General features: G+C 41.5%; 1 protein-coding gene across 5 annotated transcripts in view; it reads right to left on the bottom strand.

The window, feature by feature from the left end:
- Positions 1 to 13629, bottom strand: part of MAST2 (microtubule associated serine/threonine kinase 2) — a 389497-nt gene that overhangs the window by 375559 nt on the left and 309 nt on the right. The window lies entirely within an intron of this gene.

The following is a 13629-nucleotide window of genomic DNA, read 5'->3' on the forward strand; positions in this document are numbered from 1 at the left end:
TCGAGACTAAACATACCCAATTTTTTCAATCTTCCCTCAGAGATCATGTTTTCTAGACCTTTAATCATTATTGTTGCTTTTCTCTGGACTTTCTCCAATTTGTCCACATCTTTCCTGGAATGTGGTGTCCAGAACTAGCCACAATACTCCAGCTGAGGCCTAATCAGCACAGAGTAAAGCAGAATAATTACTTCTCATGTCTTGCTGACGATACTCCTGCTAATACATCCAAGAATCATGTTTGCTTTTTTTGCAACAGTGTTACATTGTTGACTCATATTTAGCTTGTGATCCACTATGACCCCCAGGTCCCTTTCTGCAGTACTCCTTCCTAGGCAATCATTTCCCATTTTGTATATGTGCAACTGATTGTTCCTTCCTAAGTGGAGTACTTTGCATTTGTCCTTATTCAGTTTCATCCTATTTATTTCAGACCATTTCTCCAGTTTGTCCAGATCATTTTGAATTTTAATCCTATCCTCCAAAGCACTTGCAACCCCCTCTCAGCTTGGAATCATCCGCAAACTTTATAAGTGCACTCTTCATGCCATTATCTAAATCACTGATGAAGATATTGAACAGAACAGACCCAGAACCGATCCCTGCAGGCCCCACTCATTATGCCTTCCCAGCATGACTGTGAACCACTGATAACTACTCTCTGGGAACGATTTTCCAATCAATTATGCACCCACCTTATAGTAACTCCATCTAGGTTGCATTTCCCTAGTTTCTTTATGAGAAGGTCATGCGAGACAGTATCAAGAGCCTTACTAAAGTCAAGATATACCACATCTACCACTTCCCCCTATCAGTAGAGGGGGAATTGAATAGGTATCAATTGAACACAATATTTTATTGATATACAGTGGATCCCCACCTATCTGATCTAACTGGGACCAGGGCCAGATCAGATAATCAAAAATTCAGATAATCCAGAGAGATTCAGCCCCAGTTCGGTTAATACAGAGTGAATAATCGAGGCTTGGATAAACAGGGTTCTACTGTACGTGGTTTTTACTTTTTCACAAAATGTAAAATCTAAAGAGTCTCTGTAAAAACACAAATTCCACTTTTTTCTGGAGCAAACAGATTTCTGGGATCCCTGCTAATGAGATTCCATCATCTCAAGAGTCCGAAGATTTAGGGACCTGATTAGAAAAATCTTCATTTTCTATCACTACTGAATTTGCTGTTGAACCAGACCACAACCATGCTAAAAGGAGAAACAACTTCTGTCAACACAGACTGAAATCATGAGAAACTAGAAGAGATGGGCAGGAGAGCACTAGCATTTGAGAACCTTCCATCATTTTAAAATTGCTGTGTCCTCCGATAGGCCCTTGTTTAGTGATCTATTAGCGATACCATGTTTTGAGGCACTCTTCTCCCTTGGTTTTGACCTTTTACTTTTAATCAAGATGGTCAGGGACACAACCCCATACTCAGGGAACCTATAAGTCTCTGACTACCAGAACCCAGCAGTAGAGGACAGGGATGGATCACTCCTCCTGAAGCTCTGGTAGGAACCACAGTCAGAGAAAGGATACTGGGCAAGATGGACCATGGTCTCACCCAGCATATCAGCTCTTATGTTCTCATCACTGCCATTAAAATTGTCCATTGAGAACTGGGCAAGAGCAATAAAGTGACAGAGTATGTTCTCTGATGCCTAAAGAGGAACGTGGGAGAAAAATTCAAGCTTAATTCTCTGCACAAATTCCAGCTATTTTGGTGGTTGGTTGGCAGCATGGGTTTGACCATTTTGCTGTGTTCCTAAGAAAAACCAGTGACAAGTGTGTTGAAATGATGGGGTACACTAGGCCTCAATGGTGCACATACTCTGAGGGAGCCAAGAAGGAGAATAGATTTGGCAGACAGGAGCCTCAGGCTGTCCTAAAATATGGCCAACAGGTTCCAAATACTCAAAAATGCAATTCCTCTGGAGGGTGTATTTTATTTGATTGAAGTTTGAAACATGCTAAATTGAGGGCATAGTACTAAGACCATTCAGTAGCAACAAGTGCAAATAAAAATCAGGATCTTTAGGATCCCCATCTTGAGCTTTCTCACTAGGTTTTCCAATGGTTTCTGCATTTTTAATAGGGCTGTCAATTAATTGCAGTTAACACCTGTGATTAACTGAAAACAAAATTAACATGTTAATTTTTTTAACAGGTTAATTGCAGACCTCTGGGCAGGGAGGAAGGCATCAGCTGCAGAGGGACCTGACAATCTCCGGTCATGCACAGTAACCCAAGCCACCACCAGAAAGCGTGAAGAGAAAAGAAGAGGACAGAGGAAGAAGTGGCTCTCATCCTGGCTCTTGCAGAGAGACAGGGATCCACACACACACACACTCACTCCCCCACACAGTGCCCCATTGCTCTTAGCCAGCCCCTCACTCCAGGGACTGACCCCTTCTTCCCTGCACCATGCTTCATTGCCCCCAGCCAGCCACTTGCTCCCAGGACCAACCCCCGCCCCCCATGCACCATTGCCTCCAACCGGCCACTCACTCCCAAGACCGACCCTCTCACTCCCCACGCCATGCCCCATGGGTCCCAGAAGCGACTGGCCAGCTGGGGGCAAACCCCTCTCTCCCACACCGTGCCCCATTGTTCCCTGCTGGCCCCTCGCCCCCAGGACAGGTGCGCGTGCGCACACACAAACCCCCATGCCCCATTGCCCCCAGCCGGCCCCTCACTTGTATGAGGTGAACTGAAAAACAATTTTTACAGTGCAAATATCTGTAATCAAAAAGAAATATAAAGTGAACACTATACACTTTGTATTCTATATTGTAATTGAAATCAATGTATTTTAAAATGTAGAAAACATCCAAAAATATTTAAATAAATAGTATTCTGTTATTAACAGCCCTAATTTCAGATTAAGGTTCTAATCAAAGCAGAAGGGGAAAGAAGAGACTGCATCAAAAGTCTTGTGAACATGACACGAAAAACACAGCACGAAGTGTCCAAGGCATAGCTTTTGTGTGGCACTGGCTTGTTTCTCGGATGGTAGAGGAATGAGGAGTACTTTGAAGGATCCTGGACCCATCCGCCTTTTAAAGCCTGGAGAGGGACTACACAGGATCTAATCTGGGAGCCTCTATAAGTCTTCAGAGTAGCAGCCGTGTTACTCTGTATTCGCAAAAAGAAAAGGAGTACTTGTGTATCTGATGCATCCGATGAAGTGAGCTGTAGCTCACGAAAGCTTATGCTCAAATAAATTTGTTCGTCTCTAAGGTGCCACAAGTACTCCTTTTCTCTAAGTCTTGCGGGGTAGCAAGTCAAAGACAGATGCATAAAAAAAGAAGTGTGATTGGTGCTGAGGCCCACCCACGACACTCAGGACAGAAGCAGCATAACTGGACAAAGTGAACTAACACATGCTGAAGAGAAAAAAAAGCAACCAAGTAACTCCAAATAACTACTACCCTCAGAGGCTTCTGGCAGTAGAAAGAGTCTGGGGGCTATATAAGCCAGAACCAGCTCATCCCAGAAGAGAAGGGTCAACACAAGGAAGACTGGAGGCTGAAGGGGACAGCTCCAGAAAGGTGCAGGAGACACCGTCACCTTGGGGAAAGGTTCTGAGTTTGGGGAGAGTTGGGCACAGACTGGGGCCTGCCTCCTTAGGAAACTGGACTTGCCTGAGAGATAAGAGAATTTATGGGGAAAACAGGACTAAAAGGTTTGCATGTCAATTATAATAATGTGTAAATAATAAACTAAATACTGGTACTCCCCTTTTATAAATACTCTTACAGTCTCTCTGGTACCCTTTCTTCACCCCCTCTTTCTGTGGAGCTCAGGTCATCCTGACTCACCAGTCAATGGTTTAATAACATTTGGGGCTTACCTGGAGAGTTAATTCACCTTAGTGATCATCTGCCAAACTCCCAGGGGCTGGGGAGAATCCACTGGTACACACTGCCCAAGCTGAAAAGCATACTTCTATGGAAGTCGGGGGGAGGGGGAAGCCAAGAGCCTGGCTTACAGAATTGTTTAACAGTCAGTTTTTCTTCCTAAATACTCAATTCAGCCCCAAATAAAGTTTTGCCTTTGGTTTCCACTTTGGGATTTTTTTTATGGGGGGGGGGGGAGGATTTCCACCCACCAGAACAGTCACAACAGGGGCAATGAATACATGCTAAGGAAGTAGTCATTATTGTTAAAAGCATAACCAGCCCTTCTTTCCTGTCTCAGAGAATCCCTCTACCTACCAGAATGGTACTAAGAGGGGATGGGAAGCACTTTGAAAGAGATGAGAGCTCAGAGACGAGTTTCTCTGCCTTCCCATGCAGAAGCGGAACACTGGGGTTCCAAATAACTGCACTATTCAAATAGGCCAGTACAGGAGTGGGGGAAGTTATTTGGCAGTCAAAAAAAATACAAGAAATATCTTGATAGCTATCTTTGCACATAGGAATAACATGGATAAACCCCTCAAATATCTTGACTTGACTAAGCAGCAGGTAGTTTAAATCTGAGAAAGTTTGGAAGTGAGCTTCAAATGGCATGAAGCACTCATCTAAAACCTGAACTGTTTGTGACAACTGCTGAAGTCATGTTAGACCTGAAGAAGTGACAATAAAAATGACAAGATTTTAAGATTATTTATCTCGTGAACTACCTGGCATAGAAACACTTTGGTGGACCAGTAAAAGTGCTCTCAAGAACAGAAGAACAAAGGATTAACAAAATGAATTAAGCTTCAGAGGGGTAGCCGCGTTAGCCTGGAACTGTAAAAGCAGCAGAGAGTCCTGTGGCACCATATAGACTAACAGACATACTGGAGCATGAGCTTTCGTGGGTGAATGATTTGATGATTTAACTGGGAATTGGTCCTGCTTCGAGCAGGGGGTTGGACTAGATGACCTTCAGGGGTCCCTTCCAACCCTGATATTCTATGATTCTATGATTCTATGAATGCCCACTTCATCCAACGAAGTGGGTATGAATTAATGAAGAAAATGAATTAGTTCTTCTAGTTTTATTTCCTGCTTGTTTTTATAAATTTCCTAGTTGTCTTCTTTGTGGGTCTCATTTTTAAATGCTTTTTTTTATCCTTATCTGTACTTGACCATAGATATCATAAATAGTTAACTTAGTTTTTTATTTTTCTTGTGGACTTTCATTGTAGTCTCTCAGCTGTACCTTTCATAATCTAGAAAGTTTTGCAAACTTGCTTGATGACCCCCATCTAGGGTTTATTTCAATGTTTTTCAAAGCAATGTCTATCATCCAGTAGGATGTGGACAATTTATCTTTGTCAGAAGTTCACAACAGATATGACCAGTTATAGCTCTTAAAGTCTAGATTTTTCCGCTGTCCAGAGAAATTGAAGCCAACTCAATTTTGCCCCACTGCTCCATTATTGGGATACAAAGTATCCCAATTGTTAAAGAGCTTTCTCCACAAATCCACTAGAAACCAGAGATAAATTCAGCAGGAATTTTGGAGGGCGTATCTTTGTAAAATTTATTTTTTCCTACTGAAATCCAGCCAATTGAGTGAAATCAAAAACCACTGTATCGAAGGGAGAAACTGCATTCATAGTACATTAATGGGTTTGGAATGGGAATTAAGTTTTGCAATGAATGGTGCCAATGAGATGGAATATTAGGGACAAAACTGCTCTACCAAATAATATTGGGAAAGTGTCCATTTTATTTAGTTCAGTTATAAAGGAAGCTTTTAAGTATTTGTGCAATATACTTCAACGAAAACATACTGCTAGAGTCTTCTGATGAAAAATGCAACAAACTACGGGAACTAACACCTACCGATGAAAAGAACAGATAGTTCTATTTGAATCACTAATTTATGCCAGCCCAAAAAGTCACAATGGAGGTACACCTTAGTTCATACCAATTTACACTGGGTAAAGGTGCACCTACAACTAGTGACAAGAGGCACCAAATATAAATGAAAATAACTTTTCTTTTTCAAGATACAGGAGGGGACAGTGGGGTGGGAGGAGGTATTGTTTCATATTCTCTGTGTATATATAAAGTCTGCTGCAGTTTCCACGGTATGCATCTGATGAAGTGAGCTGTAGCTCACGAAAGCTCATGCTCAAATAAATTGGTTAGTCTCTAAGGTGCCACAAGTACTCCTTTTCTTTTTGCGAATACAGACTAACACGGCTGTTACTCTGAAACCTGTCATTGTATAAACCTGATTTTTTAATAAATGATTTTAGGATTTAATTAGTTCAAAAAACCCATTCAAGTCAAGCAAGGTCGTTCAATGGCAACACAATGCACTGTCACATTAGTAGTGTTCTGTGGAGTGGAAGGATAGGGAGGATATTTGAGTCCTAAGTTTAGCCTCCGGATTCCAGTCTACAATTTCTTAACTCTATATTCTTACCAGTCCTCTTCTGCACTGCACGCTTCAGACTGTAAATGTGACTTCTTAGCCTTTGCTACAGCTTCACTTCCTTATTAAACCATATTAGCCTCCGAACTTCACTCTTAAGCCAACTGTATTTATTAAAGAGCGCAAACTATCCAGAAAGTATAGTTTGCTTATAAAGAGTCTTCACTTCCCTTTGATGCCCTTTCCTGACATTGTTTGTTCCAGAGGTTCTCCAAATTTTCCTATAGCATACCACACCTTAACAGAGCAATAGCCTCCCTGCCCAATCATCTCATTCGCAATTACACAAAATCCCTGTAGCAACTACAATTACAGAGAAAAATTAATATTAGAAGAGGATGTATTTTAATTCATCTTTAATCCAATAAGCATTGTTCGGCTTTTTTCGTTTGTTTGTTCATTTGGTTTTTGGGATTTGTCAATAAGCATCAATAAGCATGTCTTATTAAAACTTTTTATGGCAGTAAGGGAAGGGAGTTCTGAAATTTGTTTCCCTTTCCATTGTGACTGTAAATCCAGAGATACATCTGTCTGTTTTTATCAGAAGATGCTACCACTGCGGCCTTGAGGGGTGCCTCCTCCAACAGAATGCCTGATGCTGATGAGAAGGAGAAAGAAGAGGAATAGGGAGGACATGTTCAGTGAGATCCTGCAAGCCAGTTCTGCACTGGACTTCAAACAAAGGGTTTGGAGGGCCAAAATGCAAGACAGCATGGAAAAGGACAGAGCAGACAAGAGAAAGGCCCAGAAGTCCCAGCAGGAACAGAAGAGGACGATGCACCAGGACATAACAGGCCTTCTCAAGCAGCAAACCCAAATGCTACAGACCCTGGTTGACAAAGAGGTCCAAAAATCCCAGGCTCCCCATCCTTTGCAGTCCTTAGAGATCTCCATGGGAGCAACTCCCTTTACCCCCCAATGTACCACATGGGGCAATGGGCCTCATCCTTACCTCCTACCAACCTACACCAGGGGACAGCAAAGAAAACCACAACTTCACATAACCAACCGTAATTCTCATAAGGCAGTGTATGTGCAGCCACAATGGACTACATTTGTGAACTGAAATGGACAGAAATGTTTGCTGACTTTCTAATTTTAAAGTTCATTTATGTTAATTTATGTTAAAATTTTGTATTGCATTGCCTGTTTTTTGCACCCTTTTATTTTGCTACTCAAATTTCTATTTTTGAAGAAAAAATTATCTTTATAAGTGCACACCACATATTGCAGAATGTATTGTGGCACTCGAAGCACTCAGGACTTGTAAACGTACAGCACCTTGTAAATGTAAAGCACCTTCCGCACCTGCTGAGCCAATAGTTGAAACTTTCCTTCTTACTGTCAAGGTAGCCAGTATACAGCTTTATGACCAAGAGAGCAAGGCATAGGCTGGGACTACCCAGAATAACTACTGTCATTTCCATAACACCCATGCACCAGTCAAGAAATAATGTCCCTGCTTGCAGTTTTCTGAATAGTACTGTGTTCTTAAAAATGCAAAGGTCATGCACCTTCCCTAATCAACCCATGTTGATATAAGAGAAATGTCCCAGACAATCCACCAATGCTTGCATAACCAAAAAGAAGTCGCCATTTCTGTTGATGTACACTGCGGAAAGGTCAGTTGGTCCCAAAATAGGGACGTTTATGCTGTCTATCGCTCCATATCAGTTCGGGAACCCTATTGGTGCACATCCATCCACTGTGTCCTGCATGTTGCCAAGAGCCACAGTCCTGCATAGCAGATGATCATGATTAACCCTAAACATTCACATGTCAACGGCTTCACTGTGGCTTTTCCAACTCCAAAACAATTTTGCACTGAACAGTAGCAATTCAGCTCTCATTCTGGTGCCCCTGTGCTGGGGCAATCTTGCCAGAGAGATCCAGGAATGTGGCCTTTCACAGCCAAAAACTCTGCAGCCACTGCTTGTCATTCCAAACCTATTTATGATGCAAACCCACCAAATTGGTGCTCATTTCTCAGGCCCAGAAACTGTGCCTCACCATCCTCAGCTACTCCATGAATGCCACCAACTACCTTGAATTGTTTTTCCACTATGTCCCTCAGCAAACTGTCCTTGGAAAACAGTCATGTCCCCCACTGTTGCACTACTTCCTGCAGATCTGCAAATACATGAGAATCACATGTCTTGTATTTGCTCCATTCAAGAGACTGATATAGAGCTGGGGCTTGATACATCTGTCAGAAATGGCAGACATGGAGAAGTGCGATGTGGGCTTGTGGAATTTTTTAAAAGGCAGGAAAATTATGGGATACGGATGGCATTATGGGAAGAAGAAAGTTCCATGTTGGGAACTTGACCCCTGTACTATTCTTTCTGGCCACAACACATTGCAAATATTCCCCAAAAGGTACTGCACCAGATGGTCGTGTGTGGCACACTGGGACACCACAACACCTTGCATCAACAAAAGCATTCCTCAAGAGTACGTGCAACTCCAACATAAGCAGTGAAGAACTCATGCACCCAAGTGATATACAAATGTCAGTAGGCGTATGCTGACATAACTTGCATTAATCAAAGTTTGTAGGGTGGATGTGGACTAAGTCAACTTCTCAATCTATAAAATGGAGATAACATTTACCATGCTCAGAGTATGTCATAGGGATCTTCAGAGACTTAGTACATTTATGTGGGAGATTTTCAAAGGCACAAAGGGCAGTTTGGCACCTAATTCCCATTTATTTAGGAGTTGGTCATCAAACTGCCCTCTGAGTCTTCAAAGATCTCCCTCTACACATTTATACTGTAAAACACTGAAAACTCAAGATGGAAGACAGAAATCATATTATAGGTGGGGCTGCTAGTGCTGGCTATTATGATTGCCTGACATTTCCTATTTATAAGCAACTGAAAACACTGTCTTATGTTTTGCCAAACTTTAACATGTGGGCTGAAATTTTCCATGCTGGGTGTCAATCTTAAGATGACAAAACAGTTTGGTGTTTCCAATAATGAGGCTAGGGAGAAATACATCATTTTGCCTATGATAAAAAAATGTTGGCAACCTTTTCTTTGAGAAGCACACTTCCCCATGCTTTGGGCTTAAGGTTTGGCATGAGGGTGGCCTCTGCATCAGGGATGAGTTATCTTCTCCCCAAAAAAACACCCAAATTTGGCCAAGTTATAAACCTTAGAAAAATTGCAGTTTGCACATGCTTTGCATACTAGCAGTTTCTTAGTAACTGTATTTCCCAAAGATTCCATCCACACCGAACATGCTCTAACGTAGGGCTGAGTAGGACTTCTCCTGCAATAGCAGCTCTGGGCTGCTGCAGGCTGTGCCAAGTCCTGGTCCAGGAACCTGAACTGACAGTAGGAGGAGAGCCTCTCCTGTGTACAGAAGGCAGGCAATCTTAATTCTGGCAGTCCCTAATTTTTGAGTGCTTGACTTTGCAATCTTAATGTTCTTTTAGCACACTTTTCTTGCATTTAACACATAACCGTATTTGAAATGCATTATTTGTATCTAACAGACTATAACTTCAAGGGGTAGGGTCATTTTCCTGTTTTGTGGAATGTCAAGAACACAGACAGCACTCAATCATAATTAACATCTTGCCATTGCAAATGTTGCTTTACGCATCATTTTAATGGGCAATTGAGAAGACAGATTTTAAAAAGGTGCCTATTTTGCTTCTAGTTCCTGGTCCTGCAATCAGATACAAGTGGATGGAACTTGCCTCCTGCCACCCCACCCACTAAACTCCGTGACATTCCAAAAATGCCCAAGAGTCCATCCACATGAACTAGACTGCAAGGATGGGGCCCTAATTACTTGACTCCGTTTGATATATTCTAAATTTTCCAACCACCAGACTGACATGATTAAATGTGTTCTTTAATGGCAAAGTATCAAGAAAACTGGAGCCAAAATTTGACCTTCCTTAAAGAACATCTACCGCATTGTAGAATGTACAGTTTTAAAATTTCAGATGTCAAAATATTTGTAGTTGAATATTAATTCTTCAAAAACTCAGACAGAATTACAAAGTCAGAAGGGGTACGTGTAAGATTTTTTTAAAACAAGTAATGAAGTACATGAACAGCTTCTATATGCTGCTTTGTCAGTGTGCCATAGACAGAGTAAAAAATGGATTTATCTTAAGAAGTTTCAACAAAATAACCTTTTTTCTACCTGGATATACATGTTTGAGCCTTGCAAGGTTAAATGACATACACGTTCATGTGCATTTCCCCCACCCCAGAGCGAGCGTCCTACATGCTCATGAAAAGGCCTTTATATTACCTTTGTTACAGTAGTGCCCCAAGGCCTAAAATTGGAATTGGGGCTCCACTGTGCCACGTGTTCCACAAATACATAAAGCAACATTCTTTGCCCTAAAGATATTACAATCTAATTTAAGACAAGACACAACATGTAACATAAGATAGAAGGAAAGGGAGCACAAGGGTAACAATAATAAGATCACATGGGTTAGCTAGTGCACAACTTGATTCCAAATCGTTTTAACATAATACTGGCAAGAACTACCACATATATATAACTTCCCCCTCTTCTACGTTCAAGCTAGCAACCACACACAAGGGACGCATAGCACCCAGCCACCAAGGTGGCATTAACAGTGACCTTTCAGCACCATCCCACATCCATTCATTAATATGGACCTCGAAAAATCCATTCACCTACTTGATAGGACCTAGACCATCAATCTTATGAAGAATTTAAGATTTCATTAAAAGGTTTCCATTCCTTACCATTGCAAAGAGAACCTTCTAAATAAGAACCAAATGTAAATCAATGCAGTTCTATCTTTCTAAGTTCACAGATAGCTCTAGTGCAGCTCCTAACTCTTCCAAGCAACAGCAGAGCAAAATTAACAAGACTCTGGTTAGTTTTCCTATAATATGCCAAACTCTGAAATTGATAAACATATGGAGGTTACTCTTACTACTTTGGAAAGCAATTAGCATCAGCAAGGGCAGGCAAAGGAGGACTTAAATTTTATCAGACATCCTCTGGCCCAAAGCCAACACAAATACCCCCACTCCTAACCCCAAGCAGAGTCCAGGGAGGCAGCATGCTAATAGGAATTCCAGCAAATTCCCTCTTCCCAGCAGGGAAGACTCTGAGATTCTCATCAACACATATACCCATGGAGCTTACAGATTGGTCCTCCACTCTTGTTTCATATCACTATCAAAATTAAGTCCTCCATTAGACTGTAATAGTTTAACAACTAACTAAGCTTATTTTCTATAAAGCAGCTTAAATATGGTTTTCTGTTTCAGACGCTATATTTCAAAACAAAAGTGACAAACATTAAATTAGTAAGACATTTCCAATATCTCATTTCACAACAAAAAACCTTTTCTCAGTTTCAACATATCAAAACAATCTTAAAATGACAAGCAGTGATACGTTTCAGAGTAACAGCTGTGTTAGTCTGTACTCACAAAAAGAAAAGGAGTACTTGCGGCACCTTAGAGACTAACCAATTTATTTGAGTATAAGCTTTCGTGAGCTACAGCTCACTTCATCGGATGCATACTGAGGAAAGTGTAGAAGATCTTGTATATAATAAGATCTTCTACACTTTCCACAGTATGCATCCGATGAAGTGATCTGTAGCTCACACTCAAATAAACTGGTTAGTCTCTAAGGTGCCACAAGCAGTGATACATGCAACCAATAAAGTCAAGGGCCTACAGCAGATAGATTTTTACGATCTATATTGATGAAATTACTCTGACTACTAGTTGCAAAGATATGGAAAGTAACTATTTGCAAAAAATACCAACTAGAAGATGATTCTCAATACCATGTTATATTAGTACTCATGTTCCAAGTTTTGTATAGACATTAACTTGTCTTCTCTCATCAGATGCAGCTGTTATTTAATTATTTAAGAATGCCTGCAATCTATACAGAAGAAACAGGGTCACCTCCAGAGAAAATCTAGACATAGGATTTGCTTAGCTGACACGAAACAGAACCCAGAGAGCTCTATTTTTAATATGACTCTCAAAATGGCCAAGTAAAATGATGCATTACTGCACTACCGTAGTCTGCATACTTACTGTACCTTTTGCTACTCTACAAATAAAATCAATGTCACTAAAAAGGTTCACCAGTCTTTCTAACCTGCTAAATCTCATCTGCCATGTTCTGGGAGAAATGGAGAGAGAAAATTAAAATAAACAGTTATTTGTTAAATTGTGTTTAACTATGTCTAAACTAAAGCATTTACAACCTCTTGGTAATCATAGCAGTCTCAAAATGTTTAATTCGTCATTTTATTTTTAATTAGAAAAAAAGTTACATTTAAGGGAAGAAAAAAACAAGCTGGGTTTGAAAAGCTGACATGTCCTGAGTTTTCTGAGTTTTAAACAATTTTACAAACTTTAGAGAACTAGAATACAGAGGGTTAATTTTCTGGGCACAATAGAAATCACTTATATAAAGAACCAAGACAATATTAACCAGTCCTACAGACTTACCATAGACACTTTTATTAATAATAATCTAGGATAGGATCCTTCAATAACGAGAGCTATAATTATATTATTAATACTAGTAGTCAGCATGTTACACAAAGCTGGATTCTGCTACGTTCTTTTTTCCCCCTTCCCTCGTACAGTCTACAGTGTGGGCTCTGGCTCAAAGAGCCATAATAATAGTTGGCATTTATTTGGCACTTTACACATTCAAAGCAGCGCAGACCATGACTCAATTTTTGATTCACTAGTTTCTCAGATACATTTTCTATCTTCCCTTGTTTCTTAAACCATTTGCCTGTCAGGATGAATTTAATGTGCATTTTCCAACAAACGCTGCTGCACCCATAATACTGCATCATGTGCCCCCTAAAACCAGCTTCTAGCCAGTGCCGCACACCTCCACCTCCCAGACTCATCCAGCCAACTCCATCAGAGCCACGCCAACCCCAGCTGCCACCTGCAATGTCCATACCCCAGAAGGTCCCATGGTCACAACTCTCCCCATTCCCGCTTCCCTCTCTTCACCCCAAGGCACCCCGTATCGGACTGGCTGCCCCCTGGCTGCGGCAAGCCAGGCATACCACATCACGTCCCCTTCCCCGACGCCTGCCTCACACCATTTACCTACCCGCAACTCAGGTGCGTGCAGCCTCCCGCCCTCGCCACCCGGTCCCGCTGCCCTGCGAGGCACCCAGCCAGCCCCCGCCCCCCGAGGCACCAGCCCCCACGCCGCCGGCTCCCTTCACCCC

The sequence above is a fragment of the Eretmochelys imbricata genome, chromosome 8 (genome assembly GCF_965152235.1).
Source record: "Eretmochelys imbricata isolate rEreImb1 chromosome 8, rEreImb1.hap1, whole genome shotgun sequence".
NCBI lineage: Eukaryota > Metazoa > Chordata > Testudines > Cheloniidae > Eretmochelys > Eretmochelys imbricata.